This window comes from Sebastes umbrosus, chromosome 1, assembly GCF_015220745.1.
Source record: "Sebastes umbrosus isolate fSebUmb1 chromosome 1, fSebUmb1.pri, whole genome shotgun sequence".
In the NCBI taxonomy this organism is placed as follows: domain Eukaryota; kingdom Metazoa; phylum Chordata; class Actinopteri; order Perciformes; family Sebastidae; genus Sebastes; species Sebastes umbrosus.
Window position 1 is genome coordinate 14,464,981 of NC_051269.1, and position 18,628 is coordinate 14,483,608.

Below are 18,628 nucleotides of genomic sequence, written 5' to 3' on the forward strand. Positions count from 1 at the left end.
AGCAAGTCGTCCGCAGTGAGCCTGACTTAAGGCCCAGACTCATCAATCCGACATCGAAGAACTAGCGGCGATGAAGGCCGACTCATTCACGTCGCCTTTGTCTTGACCGACAAGTTTTACTTGAACACACTGCAAAGACTACAGCCAACGGCCAACTACCACGTACGCTCTGCGCCTGCATGAGATAAAATAATCACCAGGTGGCGGTAGTCTGTATTTGGCATTCAAAAAGGGAAACTGAAAGATCGAGGACTGCAGATATACAAGCCGTTATTATGATACGTACATGAAACAAAGACAACTCCCCAGTCCCCGGTTCACCCGAGAGTTAGCAGCGACGATTGTCGTGGACACATGCAGCCACTTTCCCAGTAAGTCTCCACAGCATCATTAAGTTTAGCTGCAAGGTTGTCAGCTGTGTGTCTGCCTGTGTACTCTGTCAGCCCGGTGTGACGATAGCGAGTGTCCGACAGACCGTGTGTGCTTGTGCTGCGTTCGCAGCTGTAGCGTTGCTGGTGGCTTTGTGCTCACCGTTGTCACACACATAGGGTCTGTTGGTCTGGCATAACGTTAGAGAGTGTCCGCCAGACCGTTTGTGTGTGACGATGGTGAGTACTAAGATATCAGTAACGTTATAGCTGTGAACATAGCAGTGCAGTGTGTGTACAGTTCATTTGTCGGTGAATAAATGCTGCAACTCCATAGAGTGACAAGCCGCTCCTCTGAGTTTACTATTTCTTTTAACTGTTTAACTGATAGCATGAATCGGTAGAATTTCTTAATGCCGGTTACTTATTATCATCCCTAGTTACTAACTTATAACACTAATAATGGAACCGCCAGCAAAATACCCCCGCTAATTAAATCCATGCTCCACTTTATAACAGCAGTGGTTATGTCAAAGCAAGCAACTAATACGTCTATTTGGAAATTACCTCCGCTGAGTGTATTTCACTGATGATTCTGACCACGATTAGCTGCGACTTGGGTGTGTGATATAACTATCTCATTACAGGTGTATTGCTGAGGACCCAAGGGGAGCCAGTGTTAAGTGTGGAGTCGTTTGTATGAGCGGCTCCAAGTATTCAGCCCGTTCTGAACAGGAACTGCACTAGTGTTTAAAATGAGCGATACAGCCTCTTGGAATGAAATGACTTCTTCTCATTTCATGATTTAGCTGAACCATAAAGGCTTTTTGCAAAGTGACAGCCTGTTCTGATTTCATAATTGAGCCTTACCACAGTGTTAAGGTCATCGGAGACAAAACCAAATCCATAACATCAGACTGCGTGAGCAGTAATTTTCAGCAATGCTGTCTGTCACTGGTGAAAATGAGACAGCTGTCAGCTGGTATTAGAGAAATCAATGCACAGCCCGGTCTTTGCATACCAGAAAAGGCTTGACAATGTGTGGCATTTATCACATGATAATAAGTGCTTAAAGCACAGAAATTATCTGAACGTTCAATGTGTTTTACTCAGGCTGATCAGGACTCATTTTCCAAGCCAGTGACTTTTTACATGAACCAGATCTATGTGATTATCTGTTGTGTGCTGCCATTCAAGCTATGGATCTAAGATGACAAATACTGCTTTTTATCTAAACAATAATTTTGGTTTATTTAAACTTGGGTCTTACCTTTCTAGTTAAGGCCATCATTTAATCAATTATTGAGATCTAGAGACACAGCGACGGGGCAACAAACATGTGTTCAGATGATCAGACAGGTTGTAAACAAGCCAACAGTTTAGTCAGATTATCTAAAACCAGTGATCCCCAGCAAGGGTCAAACCCTAACATGACGTTCTGCGAATACAGAGTAGGAGAAATAGATTTGCTAAAAGAAATTGAAAAAAATGCCACATCCAGCTTTTGCCACTCAAAACACTAGAATTGACAGAACCTACAAAAAAAGGGCAAAATCCACTTCTAGTATGAAGAAAATATTGTAACAATATCCACTTTTATTAAATTTATAGTTTATAATATTATAATATAGCATATATATCTCAAACTCATCTGACAAGGCTAAATTACATCTGGCTGAGAGCCACTGATTTAAAACCACTTTATCTGAAGGTAAAACCGAAAGTGAGCGCACCTGAAATGTTGCTAAAGGTCTCCCAAGTTGTAATAAACCTGAATTATGGTTGAAGGATCAGACAGTAACAGCAGCTCTAAAACTTATTTATATGCAGACCCAAATTTCAGAGCTGCCGTTTTACCCAAAGGTGCTCGTTATCATACGCTAGCCATTAATTTGGGCCCTGAGTCAGTGTTGAGGAGACGCTGCAGCACAAAAGGCTAATGACACAGTACATGGCCATTAAAACAGGAAGCAGTTGGTTCTGACTGCTGCACTGAGATTTGACATCTGACCTTTCTGACAACCGCAGCCATTAGCCGGAACAAGACCCCTGGCCGTGTCAGACTAAAGTCACTGAAGTCAAACTGACAGAACGCAGGTCTGTGTGTGGAGAGACACACACACACACACACACACACACACTATGTTACACTTTTAACACAGAGGTAGTCGCTTTACACTCACAGTTCCCCTCAGTCAATCAGACGCTGATATTTCTATTCTTGTCAATGCTGTGTCATTTATTTCATCGCATATCTTTTGAATTATGTACTCAGATTACAGTATAGTATTTTTTTTTTAATTGAGTTTTCTTTTTTTATATATATATGTGCATCAGTACATTCATCACGGGGCGATGGAATGAGTATATGTTTTAATCATGAGTATTATACATTTCTGTGTCCTCCAATATCTGTCATGTAAAACCATGAGTTACATAATGTCTTGATGCTATAGTATACATTATTATGTATTCCACATGTTAACATATTAATCAGGCTTTATGTTGCTTTGCTTTAACTAATCACCTACTTGGTTTTCATTCATTTCTGCCTCACGTTCCCAAGTTTAAAACCACGTTTTTCTTTAATTCTGTCACAGAAGAAAAGGGGATTTCATGAAAATACCAACTTTTTAACTATTTCGGACAATTTCAGATTTCTAACAAATGTGTTTTTTTAATTTGATTTTCTCTCCCACTATGTTGTGTTGGACATCTGTCTCGGCTCCCTCTGCAGCGACAGCAGCAGCTTCCTTTTGAAACAAAATAGAGTAAAAATGAATCCTTCTAATTCAGTGGCAAAGGACAGCACAGGAGTGGGAAGAAAAAAGCAGAGTAGCAGCTGCTGCTGTACGTAAACAGACAAACAGAAAACAGGGCAGGCTTCAGTGAGCCGTGGAGCTCCTTGAACACACGCACACATTTGGTCTCAAGGACTCAGATCTTAAAATAAGATACCTTATGCATGTTTTGAGTCAAGAAACAGTTAACCTGGCTCAGTCTAAAGGTAACTAAATCCACCAACCAAACACCTCTAAAGCTCCTTATAATTAACACGGTTTATCTGGTTTGTTTAATTAATTCGTACAAATTAAGCTTGTTGGTTCATTCTTGATCTTAAAAACAGCAGCTGACTAAACAATGTTTGTTCTGGAGCTTTTGACTGAATCACATGGTCTTCAAGAACTAGCACAGTGCCTCATAAAATGTGTAAAAGTCTCAAATATTTAAATCAGGAACTATCTGATCATAGAATAAGTAAACATGCAAACAGCTATAAATATTAGGATTATTCCAATCGCCTGGTAGACAAACTCAGCAGGGAGTCAGTGCGCAGATTCAGGAACATGCTGTGGCAAAAAATCTGCAAATATAATGCAGCAAGAATGAATGCAAAAACATGTTTTTCTAACAACTTTGTTATTTACTTTCCATGGGACTGCTCCGATCAGAGTCCCATGAGATAACTTGTCTTATGTCAAATAGCGTGCTGTTGTTGCAACAGTGCACCACTTCTCCATCTATCCAGTCAACAATCCAGCTCCTCTCACCCTTTCTCTCTTAGTCTATCACTCCTCCATCCCTCTCTCCCTCTGCGTCGTCTAAGAGGACAGTTTTTATTCTGTCTGGATTACTTGTCCTAGTTGGCGCTGGGCGCGCTGGTGAGGAGAGAATTTATTTCCTCCAGTGGAGCCTTGATTTAAAGCACTCAGGTCAACTAGATTCTGGGTCATTGTCTCCCCTGTCGAAGCGAACCAGGGCAGAGGTAGACGGCAGCCTGCATGTCGACAAAAGCAAGGTGCTGGGGAGCTACAGGATGCCACAACTGGCCAGCTGCATTCCCAGCTGAGCCTAGAAGCATTGACACTGTTTAGGTGACTCTACTTTTTGTGCCCAAATGTAATTAATTATTCCACAGTGATACACATGAATAAACTCAACTCAGCTCATTTAAGCACACAAACGACATTAGCTTAAGTCCACGTAAGCTGTTTACTTGAAGTAAATACTAAGACAGCAATCTTGCAGTAAATCTAAATTTGTGTGTCAGGACTGATCCTGCAGGGCCTACTGACCAACATATTAATCACTGCAAGCCTGCTGGCTCTACGGTCATGCAAAGTCCACATTATAATTCCTGTTAACCTAATTCATTGTACTTCGTCCTGCCTGACACAGCCAGGTCAACGCTGCACCAGGGCCAACAGTCCCACCATTGTACTGCCTTCAATCCAGTATTTAGCCACGCTGGACAAAAGAACTTACAATAATACTACTTAATAGGGGTGAGGGGGAAAAAAATCGATACAGCATAGTATCGCGATATTTTGCGTGGCAATATTGTATCTACTATCGTGTAACTATTGATCTTTTATTATATAAACTATTAACCTCTTAACAATCCGATTGGCCGTTATTCTGTCTATCAGAGGTTGTAGCGGGCTCATTCTTGTTAGGAAGAATGCTAAAAAGCTCCAAAGTTACGCTACATTTTGGTGAGGAAAAACTAGCATGACCATTTTCAAAGGGCTCCATTGACCTCTGACCTCAAGATATATGAATAAAACTCTGAGATGAACAGAGCAAAAAATATATGTTATTAGATAAAACAGATGTTGACAAACTGCATAATTTGCAGTTGAAAAAAGGTAATAAATCACAATATATTACAATATATCTTATCGCAATACTAACTAAAATGTCTAAAATCGCAACAAGATCGTCTGGTGACCTAAGTATCGTGATAATATTGCATCTTAGGGCCTCTGGTGATTCTCACCTCTACTACTTAATTATTTAAAGAATCTGCTATGACACTGGAACAGACAAAATCTGTTACTTGTTTGACGTCATTACATTTTTCCACTTTGCTTGTTGCAGCATGTTTTTATATATAAAAAAAAGTATATCTTAGGATATCCGATGTGCCGATACTGACTCAAATAGCTGGATCGGGTATCGGTGACAATGGGGCAAATCTAAGCAGAACACAGAAAAATGATGCTAAATATACTTCATCCTAACAACCTGAGCAAGCCAAGACAACTTGGCACTCCACTTTCATTAAGTCCCATAATGCATCTGAATGTTTGACAGCCCTGTCTAAAGGACACCTGCCGGTGTCACCAATCATTACTTAGGCAGGCGTCCAATACAGCACCTTAACTAAATGGACCTCATGGTCACACGGCAGCTGGATCATGGAGGAACAAAATACTCTTGTAGTAGGATAAATTAAAAAAGGAGTAAAATTAATTAATTAGAATAGAATAGAAATATGCAAAAATATTCATAAACAAAAATATTAAATTAAATTGTGCAACAACATCTAGATGGACAAACTTTTACTAATATGCAAACCTGCTCTGCCCTCAAATATTGAAACTTGCTGAGATACGCCATCAATCTGCTACATCGTTTTTGGTGCGGTGTGAATAAAAATGAAGCTGTGCAATGAGGAGGAATACAACAACAACAACACTTAGTATGCTCTCTGTACATTCTTGAGCATTCATATTGGATTCGGAGAATGCATTTCCCCCCCCACTTCTCACTTCAAGCTGATTCCTATGCGCCTCACAATAATCCATCTGCCCAAAATGGAAATTATGTGAGGAAGGGCCGATGTAGACATGCACCCAAACAGCCACACATGGAAAGCCCAACCAATCACATGACATGTTAACAAAGCGCAGCAACAGACTGTACACATTTTGGACAAGTTTTGACAACCGGCGTCCAAAAACTGCAACAATCAAGGTCCAATTTGGCACCATTTGCCTGTGTGAAGACAAATTCCTATTTTGTTTGTACATTGTAAGCGAAAGTCTCTTAAAATTACAGCACAAAAGGGTTAAGATCTGCACGCTTTTCTTTGTTTAGTTTAGATGTAAATAATCATTAGTTAACTGAATAGTCATTTTACCACTAGATCTTCTATTTGTAGCAGAGTCATAAAACTATGTCAACTGACACATACATACAGAGACATTTTCCGTCCCTGCTCAAGCCCACCAGCGTGTCAGCAGCAGGTCAGAGGGAGGCTGCAGCCTCAGATTACCCAGCAGACAGTGTGTAAACTGAAGGATTTAGAGCACTCTTACTGTACACCTCGTAAGCTTCTTGTTTATCTTTGCGAGCGTAGACTGAGGTTTCTTGTAGAAGCCTTTTATTTTGAGCGGTGCGTGTATTTTATAATGCAACGTAACAAAAGCAGATGTACTTCAAACAGGACTTGAGGTCAGAATCAGTTCTAGAAACTCAAAGGATTAAACCTCATCACAAAGAGGAGAAAACAAGACCACGAGTGAGATTGACTCTCAAACCCAAGATGACCTAACAGATTATCTTTATCCCTTTCACTATTTCTAGATGTGAAGTGTTGTGACGTGGTTGGTGATTCTCAGCCTCTTTTGCACCTTATATGTGTTTTATTTTTGCTTCATGTGGAAACAGGAGCTGAATTTTTTTATGCAAGGCGCTGTAACAACACCTAGTGATATTACCAGCAATCTTCTTCCACAGCGCTGGTGAGAGAAAAGCGGCAACATTCCCGGACAAAGCACGCACAAATTGACGGTTTCCTTGCATGATGCTTTGAAGGAGAGAAAGCAAGATAAAAAAGATTCCATGAGGAGTTTCCTTGCAATCTTCTATATCATAAAAGACTGAAGGCCTTTGAAATAATAAAATGAATACATCTCACGTTGGGTCAATTACATTTACCACAGTTTTCGGAGCAGGGTCAATTTTCTGCATTTTTTTTTGCATACGTCAAAAGCAAAAAATAACAAAAGTTATTTGACCACTCAGAGCAACCGTCCGAGCAAACGTCATCATCCAAAATGGTGTCTGATAAACATTCACTGTGTCTCCCAGCACAAAGCATTTTATGATAAAGAAATAAAATAATACAGAGATGCAGAATTTAAAAAGAGATTGTGGCAGGTGATTACAGAACAGCTTGGAATAATTGGGGATGTTCGCAACACAAAGGAAGTAGGAAAGATTAGACGGATTGTGCTCTAGGCAGCTAAACGATAGCTTCTTGCTAATGTCATTCGTTCATTAGCCCTGTTTGGGACTAGCGCTATCCATCGCACGGCACCGACGCAATTAATTCAGTTTTGTCTTGTATTACGAATTTTCACAACAAATAGAGTAACAAGACAAACGTGAGCATGGCTCACATACCCCCGCTCACTGCTTGACCCCTAGGGCCAAAGCTTTTGCCCTTTTGGAAAAATTTCAAAAATGTTGGGCACCCTGGACTTCTAACCCCTAAAAGGCACAACTAGACCACACTGTCAACCATCATACCAAAATTGAAGTTATTAAGTTAGATAGTTCCAGAGTTCTGCTCCAGAAACGAAAGTGTGACACGCTAACGGACGGAAGGACACGCGGAGCGCTATATAACCCCCGACTAAGTTGTCGCGGGGGTATAATAAAACACATTGGACTCAGTGTGCAAGGTTTCTGTGCGTAACGATATTTATCGGATGACGGATTTAAAAAACGCATACGAAAAATACAGACATGGAACCAGGGAATAGTTGCCGTTTTTAACGATTAATAAATTATCAAAATAGCCAAAAGCTGATTTCTGCCAATCCACTTATCAATTAATCAACTACTCATTGCAGCTCCAAATGCATTTTTTTATATCTTAAATCATGCATGGGTTACATCCATGTTTGCTAGCTTAGTCATCTTCTTCATTGCCCTTGCAGGCGCTTTACTACTCTTCTTCGATCACTGTAATAGCATGTAACCAGCGGCAGGAATAGTCCCCCGTGTGCTCACATGTACATGATACTAACAAAACGAGGACCCACTCATAAAACACGGCCTCATAGCACTTAGTGGTGAAAAACTTCACAGGGTGCTACATCTCTTGCACGTGCACTGCATAATCTCTTCAACTCAGACATTAAGACATGACACAGACTTTTCCATCTACAGTAGAAGACCCACGGTTGAACTTCTGAACTATTGTGAAACTCTTCCCCGGATAATTTAACAGAAACGTTGCAGGTTCCCTGAGTGTAAGCAGCTTAGGTCTTCTCATCTTGACTCATCTGTATTCCTGTCTTACAGTCCATTAGGCTAACTTTGAAGGGATACAATTCTCCTCTTCTCACCAGCAGGCACTTTGCAGTAAAGATTCAGGCCCTGCCATGTCCAAAAAAGTACTTTATTCTTCTCACTCAGCTTTGTTGTTATGGAAGAGTCTGTAGTCTCCATTTGCTTGTCATCTCCGTTATTCTGTGATGGCTCCTTTTATTCCTTGAGATGTTTTTTTTTCCTTTTTTTTTAATAAATGGACGGCTTTTATTTCACCTGCCCACCATGAGCCTATTGCTTTCTGTTACATCAGCAGAACAGCGTCCATGTTTACAGCTTTTAAAAAGAGATCAGTCAGACCCTCCAGTCAGAGTTTTTAATCGTTCCTGACAAGACACAACACTGATACTCTTACTGCAAGTCAATTTTGAACTGGGCAAATGTCTGAACTGGTTGTTTTTTCTGCAGATTTTCTTACGTAGATGGCTTTATAAAAAGGCCTCAACATCAGTGCAGGAAAAAACTTGGCCTGCAGCCTCTCTGCTCAACAGCAGCAGCCCATGTTTAGGGCCTGCTGTCCGGTCCCGGTCCTGGGTGGGGTTATTCGCCCATCTGCTTCACACTGACACGAGCGATTCATGTTTATTTTAGACCAATCTGTCTGTTTATTTATAAAAGGGTTTGACCAAAGCACGCCCTGGCCTCCAGGTTCTAGCTACCCCCCTCTCGCTGAAGTCATCCAGTTCACTCTATCTCACGCAAATTCAGGAATACCCTCCAGTTTTTTATGTTTCTTTTCTAAATTGTTCCTCCTACTCGTTTTCCCTCTTTAGTCTTCTCTTTTGCTCTTGCCTGTCTGAAGCTCTGTCCCGCTGTTGAGTCATTTCGCTGCCTAATGATGGTTTGAGTCTCCGGCTAAGACCCAGCCAGAGTAAACAGAGCTTAGACTCAGCCAGCCTGCAGTAAGTGTCACTTCTAATCCACTACTAAACCAAGATGGGTGCGCAGCGAGCCTGCACTGTCCCTGTAACTGCGGGCATGGCCAGAGCGAGAGCTATACATGCTGATTTCTCATTTTACTACACGGCAGAACAAAGATCTGTCTGTATCTGTTAGTTTCAGATAAAGCCAAAGGCAGGCGAAATAGATGAGAGTACAGTTGATCTCTGCAATCTGTTCTTCCTGCCACAGTTTACATAAAAAAAGGACAGTTGAATAAAAAAAATTGCAGTCACACAACAAACACTTTGATAACTTATACTGGATGAAGAAACTACTTTCTTCAGGTTTGTGAATTTCTGATTTAATGCAGTTATAAAGTTCACACTGCTAGTTTAGTTTGAATCTGGGACAGTTAATCCTAATATATGACCACTATTTTTTCCAATCTCGTGCAATAAGAAACTGAACACCTGAATGTGGTCAGAGATCAGTTCCTTTAAGATGAGTGTGCGGTGAGTGTGCAAGCAGAATGCAATCCCAGTGGAAAAAAACTCATGTGCATATATCATGATGACGTTATTAGTTATAGCACTGTTTGCAAGAAAATGCTTCACTGAGCACAGAATAACATGCTGGCCCATCTTGATGCCACACAATATTATCTTCCAAGTAGGGCAGTGGAAGTCTTCTTTTTTTTTCTCTCTCTCTGTGCTCCGCTCAGTAATTCTCACATCGCTCCACTAGCCGTGCAGTATTGTCAATTTTCCTAGAATAATTCAAACGTACCGCAGATTGGAAGAACAGGAAATAAATGTAAAAAAAATAGCAGGATTAGAGGGAGGTGGGACAATCATACTCAAGTTTAGATTAAAAAAAAAATAGTGTGAAGACAGTATTTGGGGAGTTGTTTGAAGGAAATAATGGAAACAACATAAAGGTGAAATAAAAAAATAAACATTGGTTCTCAGTCGATATTGGGATCCAGATTGACATTGATTTTCTATTCTACCAGGACATTTTAATGGTGCCAGCAGCTATGGATTACTTTAGTAATAAAATATTCTACCGATTGTTCTATCGATTAATCAGATTAAAAAAATCTTTTGATTTATTAAGGAACAATAGTAAACATACAAAAGAAAACATAAAAAGGAACAACTAATTGGTTTCCTTTTTAGAAAAATCTACATTTTTATTGCTTAAATTGCATGCAATAATATTATCTGTCAAGACTAAACCCATTTAGTGCATTTAAGTGCCATATTACATACTGGGTTTCAAGGCTCCAGACTAAGCAAAAATGCTAAAAAAACACCTTAATTCACAATGTTAAGAACCCCTTTTAGAAAAAAGAGCAGAGCCACATCAAAATCCACTTGTTCCTGTATACTAAATTTCTTAGTGGAGATAATTAGATAGCTGGTCTAAAACCCAGCAGGGACTTTGACCCTCAGCAGCAGAAAAGTGACCATGTCATTGTTTCAGAGCTGGTGCAAGAGAGGGCCGCATCTACCCGCTTCTTCTTTAAGTCAATGCTGCAACTGGTGCTGATCAGTTTGGACACCAGCCGCATCATGTCTAGACACTAATACATTTAAAACACTCTCTCTTTGGAGGATTCCTAAAAGAAAGCTTTCAGACAAACTTGTGCTCATCACTTCTTAAAGAGATCCAGCTGGTCACACTTCAGAGGAATCCTGCACTTTGAAAAATCAGAGTGGAAAGAGCATCGGTTCTCGCTACTTTATAAAACTTTAAAACCTTAATGGGAGAAACATTAGTGGTTAACAGAGTGTGGCGTGTGTGTGTGAGCAGGAAAGTGTGTTTGTGTATTGAGGGTTTTCAAGCACAGTGAGCCATCATCCAAGAAGAGTATAAAGAGAGAATCGACAAAGAGAAGAATCAACACCAAAGGCACAAACACACACACACACAACCCTCAACTGCAGCCTTGGCTCTACCAGGCACAACCAAGCACCAGAGTGAGCAGTCAATTTTAGACCAATGGTTGTAGAGCACAGACAGACAGAGATAGAAGACAGAGCAAACCAGACATTAAAGACCCCATCTCAAACAGCAGAGGCAGAATTCATAAAAGCGCACACACACGCACACGCACGGACGGACGCGCGCACACACAATTTCAATAACACTTCCAATGTTGGCTGATTTTTGTCTTTGAAGTTCAACAGCTGTGTTTGTCTAATCTAAGAGGCATTTTGCTCATCAGGAGAGCAGAGTGAAAGCATGAATCTTTATGAATAGTGAATATTTTTAGAGACTGTATAAAGAACTGTTGGAAAGCACTGCTTTTCACAAGAGGAGAAACAATTTCATGATTTCCAAGACACTCCAAGAAGAAAAAATCCAATTCAAGAATTTCATGTACAAATGAGTAATCATGTGCTGAATTCAAACTAGACCAGAGAGGCTTGCTGCTCGTGTGCTTTCCACAACAATGTGAGGGAAAAACCTTCACAATGTGCCCCCCTCGGTCAAAACGGCTTCCTGTACACAGAGTGCAGGCCACAAACTCTATGAGCTCACTTCCTGTTCACCACACTTCACTGACTCTGATTGGTCGGTCTGCTTCTAAAAGACACATTCTGCACGAGATGTTGGGCTTTAATACAGAAACACACAATGAGCTACAAATACGGCACAGAGTCAGAAAAAGGATGTAAAAACACAGTGAGTCATAAAGTACATTTAATATGCATAAAAGACTATAAAGACAATGTGTTTTACTTTTGTTTTAACACACTGGTTGCTCCAAAATGTAAACTTTAAATAAACTAAGAAAAACAGCCTTGTTTTAGGCTTGCTGACGTTGCATTTTTTGAGATGATATAATGAGGCTTTGTGTGTGCCAGATCACATCAGAAACTGGCAGAGCAAAATGTATTCATTTATTCATTCATTGGGCCTGATGGAAGGAGTTGGAATGAGTTATGGAGGAGGTAAGAAGGGTCATGTGTAATGAGGGTTGTTTTAAGTCTAACACAGTGAGTTTAGAGATTTGATTAGGGCAACTAATGAGCATTTTAATTCCCGATTAATCGTTTGGTATATACAATGTCAGAAAATAAACCCAAGGTGACGTATGCAAATGTCTTGTTTTGTCCGACCAACAGCCCAAAACCCAAAGATATTCAGTTTATAATGATATGAAATAGGAAAGAAAACTAGAAGGCCACTCGGGCCATTCCCTTTCTTGCAATGTTAATGACAGTGAAAAGTAATTTGTACAGTATATCAGCCCTGTGTTTTGGATCCGCTCCAAAATGGGTTCTTCCTTGGCCCTTGCTACATTCGGCCACCAAGTTTAATGAAAATCGGGCCAGTAGTTTTTCTGTAATCTTGCTGACAAACAAACAAACCAACAAATAATCTTATTAATAATTCAGCATGAAAATAACTAGGGCTGTCAGTCGATTAAAATATTTAATCGCGATTAATCGCAAATGAATCGCACATTTGTATACGTTCTAAATGCACCTTAAAGGGAAATGTTTCAAGTAATTAATACACTTATCAACATGGGAGTGGGCAAATATGTTTGCTTTATGGAAATCTATGTATATATTTATTATTGGAAATCAATTAACAACACAAAACAATAACAAATATTGTCCAGAAACCCTCACAGGTACTGCATTTAGTATAAAAAATATGCTCAAATCATAACATGGCAAACTCAAACCCAACAGGCAACAACAGCTGTCAGTGTGTCAGTGTCCTGACTTGACTATGACCCATCTTCATTCACATATCTTGAGGTCAGAGGTCAAGGGACTCCTTTGAAAATGGCCATGCCAGTTTTTCCTCGCCAAAATTTAGCGGATGTTTGGAGCGTCATTAAACCTCTTTTGCAACAAGCTAGTATGACATGGTTGGTACCAATGGATTCCTTCTTTTTCTAGTTTCATAAGATACTACACTCTGGCTTTAAAACCGAGCGCGCTGCAACCTCCAAAGGATCCATTGCGTTAATGCGTTAAAGAAATTAATGACGTTAAAACTAATTTGCGTTAAAGCGTTATCACGCTAACTTTGATGGCCCTAAAAATAACTGAAACGATTCATCAAATATCAAAACAGTTGCAGATTATTATTCCAATGATCCGATTCTTCGATCAACTAATGGATTAATCGGCTAATTGTTGCGGCTCTAGATTTGTTTGAAAGTTTTGATTCGGTCACATGTCGGGGGTTGCTTTTGGAGTTCGTAAAACGTCAGCACCTCACATTTGCACATTAAAATCCACCAATGTTGAACCTTTACAAAAGCACCACAGAAACTGACTTCCCTTTTGTGAGCAAATCCACTGAAAAAAAAGATTTCAGTCTTATATTGACTTATATTTATATTTTGTATTATCTTTAAATTTATATGTATTTCAGATCAGTTATAAATAAACACTGGTGTGACTGAGCTCCTAAGAAATAGTGGAGGAACCTGGTTTTGACTGGACAGTGACCATCTGCAAATTAAGAGCCACACAAACAAACGCAGCGCTGATCGATTGGGATGACATGATGCTTAATCTCTTCTCTACAAAACAATGATGCCTGAGGCTTTATCCTCTCAGTGAGGGGTCACAAGAGGGGTTGAGATATCCCAGCATGCATCAGCAGGGGATCCACTGATCCCATAACAGCTGAAAAACACAATCTGAAGAATACTAGTATAATTCACATGCCCACTGGTTCTATCTATTTTGTCTCACACTAGAACCAGATCACAACCCTGTCAGTGCAAATAGATGAATACACACCTGAGAGAAACACAAGATATGGGAAGATGCTGATGCTTTTTTTCTGGTTTAACTTATTTGGGAAATGTGTGTGAAGCCATATCTGAACAACTAACACACAAGTATTAACCCTGAAGCCAAACCTGCATATTCAGATCAACATCCAGGGAGGGACAAGGTCAACAGGTGTGTATTTTTTAGAAACTTGATTACAGAATGATCAAGAGACGGTGCTGTGGACTTAAAAGGCCTCTAAGCAGCCTTGATAGCTGCCCTGAGATTTGCCTGTCTCAGTATTAAGACCACAGATTAGCAGACAGCGCCTGGTTGGTAGCTGTAATCAGAACGCTGATCTAGTATAATCGCTTCTCGATAGTGATCAAGCACATTGGTTTCAGGCACGGCTCAGAGAAGACGTCTTACGCAGCAGGAGGTCAACGAACAGATTTTCCAAATCAAACATGAGACTTCCTGTGAGGACTGGGAAAGAGGAAATTGTACTTTATTTAAGCAAAAATGTCATTAAACATCTTATGTGATGGTCTGTGTTGACTTGCTTTGATGTCAGTCACAGACAGCGCCCAGCTCCACTCCCGAGTTGTATTTAAGGATAAAGTGAAGCCGGTGTCTTTCAGTGCGCCTCCTGGGCCGCTGTTCTGTTTCAATATTTTATGAGCAACAGCCAAATCACCGTGTCGGAATAATTAAACATCAGTTAGGTTACAAAACTACAGAGAATATATTATGGAGGCAGCTCATCAGTGGAGAGGAAGTACTGAAGGAGAGCAGTGAGGCTCCTCAGAGATCAGAGACGGCTCGCTCAGACACTCAGAGGAATCTAATTTTGACATTACGCCATATACAGACTAATGATTTATAGTCTGAAATACCAGAGGAACTGTTGGTTGTAATGTGGAGGAGGGCATTGCTAATGTAGTCGTGTGTGCATTTGATCCAAACAATAATGACAAGAAATCATAGTGGTATTTGATTTTTTTTTGTGATATGTTTTGCAATGTATGAAACGTACCATAGACTGTATTATATAGATGGACGACGCGTCTCCACTTCCTCCCACTGTACAAAAGTAAAGCCATGGTATCCCGGATACAGTATCTGTCATTTGGAGCCACAGTCTGCGCAGTAGTGATATGGGGGCTGAAACCACGGTACCGAGGTCCCGCCCACACATCCGCCCAAGCCAATCACAAGCCGAGTAAGGCCACAGCTTGTTAGCATGAGTCACCTAGCTTCTACATTAGCGCGACGGTAGCCGTTTGGCTAGAAAGACACAACAACTAACCATAATATCTCTATAACTACATTTATGATCAAATTGACAATTGTTCTATAGCACAGACTCGTGACGGTTATGGAAAGTTAAAGTTATATCTCCTCTCGCGTACATTTCCCTTCGGCTCCGTGACTACTTCACTCAGAGCAGCTGTCAATCAACATCAACTGTCAACGTCTCATCCCCTTTTCATAGCATCAAATAACTTATTTAAACCAAACTTATAAAAAAAAAATCATTTCAACATACATCAGCGTGATAAGAACTACCTAAAATGACAGAAACCATCTTTGGGAAAAATGTATCTGACTTGTGTACTTTGACTTTTTAGTTTGGCTCATTTCCAGTCCGCTAACATAGAGGGGGCGGGATTTATGACCGATCCTGCAGCCAGCCACCAGGGGGCGATAGAGATGGTTTGGCTTCACTTTTGGGGAGCTGTCATGTTGTCCATCTTTATATACTTATCTAGCTATGATCAGGTTGACGATGTGCAAACGACGTTACCTTTTATTTAAAAAGTAACATAGATGAGAGCTGACTACATAAGCAGATCAGGCTGGTGTCAAGAAACACGAATAACTCTTCTCTCTAATTGATGTCTGGTTCTTAATCATCATCTCTTAAATAGGTCAATTGCCTCCTCGCCAAAACAGTCTTTGCTTGGTTTTGGGTTGTTTATTTCCCTGTGCTTTTCTGCTGCCTACCACACATGGTGACGTAAACCTACACTACACGTTGCCTCTGTGCACTGTGCCCTGCAGCTCAACCTCACAATGAGCACAGCTCCTACTGCTGCTGATCATGTGTAGAGAGCAAGCAGCAACCTCCGGTGCTGAGAAATTAAGCCAATGCGGAAGTGCCAAAAACTGCAGTAGAGCTGCATCGATTAAACGATTAGTTGTCAATTATTAAATCCATACACAAGTTATTTTGATAATCGATTGGAGTAATTTCTTAAGAAAGAAAGAAGTCTAAATCCTCTGATTCCAGCATCTGAAATGTGAATATTTTCTGGTTTCTTTACAAGACAAGAACAAACAAAACAAGACATTTGAGGACTTCATCTTGGGCTTTGGGAAAACCGATCAACATTTTTCACCATTTTCTGACATTTTATAGACCAAACAACTAATCGATTAATCGAGAAAATAATCAACAGATTAATTGACATTGAAAATAATCGTTAGTTGCAGCCCTAAACTGCATTTCATCAAATGGTTCCAAAAGCGAGTCAATCCCCAGAGACCCCCACGTTAAAAGGCTCAAACTTATAGCAGAAATAATAATGTTTACAGCCTGGTACAAAAAAACGGTTTTGTTCTCTATAGCTAATATCTCCGTTCATGACAACTGGCTGTGTCCTCACTGCCAAGATGACGACGGACGGAGCAGCCCACTTTGAGCTTCAATAACCTATAGGTGACGTCACGGAGGCTATGGCCATATTTTACACAGTCTATAGTAGAGAGCCAGGGCAGCTTAGTGATTAAGATGCCAAACATGAACAGCAATGTCCCCGCTTTGAGTCCAGCCAACCTTTGTTGCATCTCTTTCTCCATTGCTTCTTGTCATCTTACCTTTTTTTTTTTAAATACTTTTAAAATGTGTAGAAAGCCTGAGAGTTTAAGCTGAAGAGACTTGCTTTTACGCGTCTTCTTTCAGTGTCAGAATTTCACTTAAACTATGCAGATGATATTCAGCCCTGAGCCTTGTGTGCCTTCAATATAAGGTTTGTGGAATAAAACATTACAGTCCGGATGCGTGACTGTGATGCACACCTGCAGGTCATTTTCTGGTACTTGCATGTTTGCATGCACAGATACACGCTGTATGTACAGTAAAGTGTATCTGCATGAGGGCAGATTGCGCCGTCTCACTCTCTACCGGCCCATTTCTAACATGAGCTGACAGCCGGTGCAGATGCTGAGAGGAACAGCAGGAGAAAAGGAGCGCACAGGACGTCTCTCCTATACATCAAACATTTAAAAGGCCAATGCAAACAGGCAGGTATGAAGTCAGCTACCTTAACAAAGTGTACATCTGGCACAAAGTGACACTAACAAAGTGAGCATGTTGAACAAGAGGCAGTGACAGCGAGAGACAGAGCCTGTGAATGGTCTGATGTCATCGTGGTACAAAAGGACCTCATAGATATTTAATGTGTCTGTTTTATAGCGGTGATGATTGGTTGTTGTCAGCAAATAAAACAGCAACCACTTTGATAATTAATCATCTTCGTCATTTATACGAGGAGTTCTCGCTCTTTTCTGTTTTATATCATCGTAAAGTGAACATTGTTTTGTACTGATGGGCATTTGAATATGTCACCTTGGACTGGAAAATGTGAAAGCAATTTTTCAGTTTTCTAGCATTTTATAGACCAAACAACCAATCAAGAAATAATCTGCAGATTCATTGATAATGAAATGTATTGTTAGTTGCAAACCTTCAAGCAAATAGTTGGTTCCAGCTGCTAAAATGTGAGGATTTTCTGTTTTTTTGTCAGTTCATAGTATATTTGTGTAGGTACGTAGAGCTTATATTGAATACACTTTTCCTGCCTTTTAGTAAGAGATGTTGTGAATGAGGAAATAGAGTGATTTAATATGACATTTGTTTTTTTTGTCATTGCAAATTGAATATTTTTGAGTTTTGTAGAGCTGGTTGGACTAAAATAAGCAAATGTTCAGTATCTTCTGATATTTTTTCTAAAGCAAATTAATTGAATATGTCACCTTGGACTGGAAAATGTGACAGCAATATTTCAATTTTCTAGCATTTTATAAACCAAACAACCAATCAATAATAATCAGCAGATTCATAATGAAATGTAGTTAGTTGCAAACCTTTAAGCAAATAGTTGGTTCCAGCGTCTAAAATGTGATGATTTTCTGTTTTTATGTCATTGCAAATTGAATATGTTTGAGTTTTGTAGAGCTGGTTGGACAAAACAAGCAAATTACTTATTAATTATTATTATTATTATTAATAAATCACTATTTTCTAATATTTTCTAAAGAAAATTAATTGAAAATACAAGTTAACAGCCTCTAACAAATCTATTTCTGAAGGTTAAAAACATGTTGAACATAGGGCAAAAACTGAAGGTCTCCACATATTTTCCATTGAAAAGTTGTTAGACACTGCAACCTCAGATAACAAAGCACAGCCTTGGTGAGCTGACCTCACTCCTCTAG

General features: G+C 39.9%; 1 protein-coding gene across 1 annotated transcript in view; it reads right to left on the reverse strand.

Annotated features, from left to right (window-relative positions):
• The window catches only part of ppp1r16b (protein phosphatase 1, regulatory subunit 16B), a 107,361-nt gene that overhangs the window by 88,144 nt on the left and 589 nt on the right, over positions 1-18,628 (reverse strand). The gene's annotated exons all lie outside the window — the stretch shown is intronic.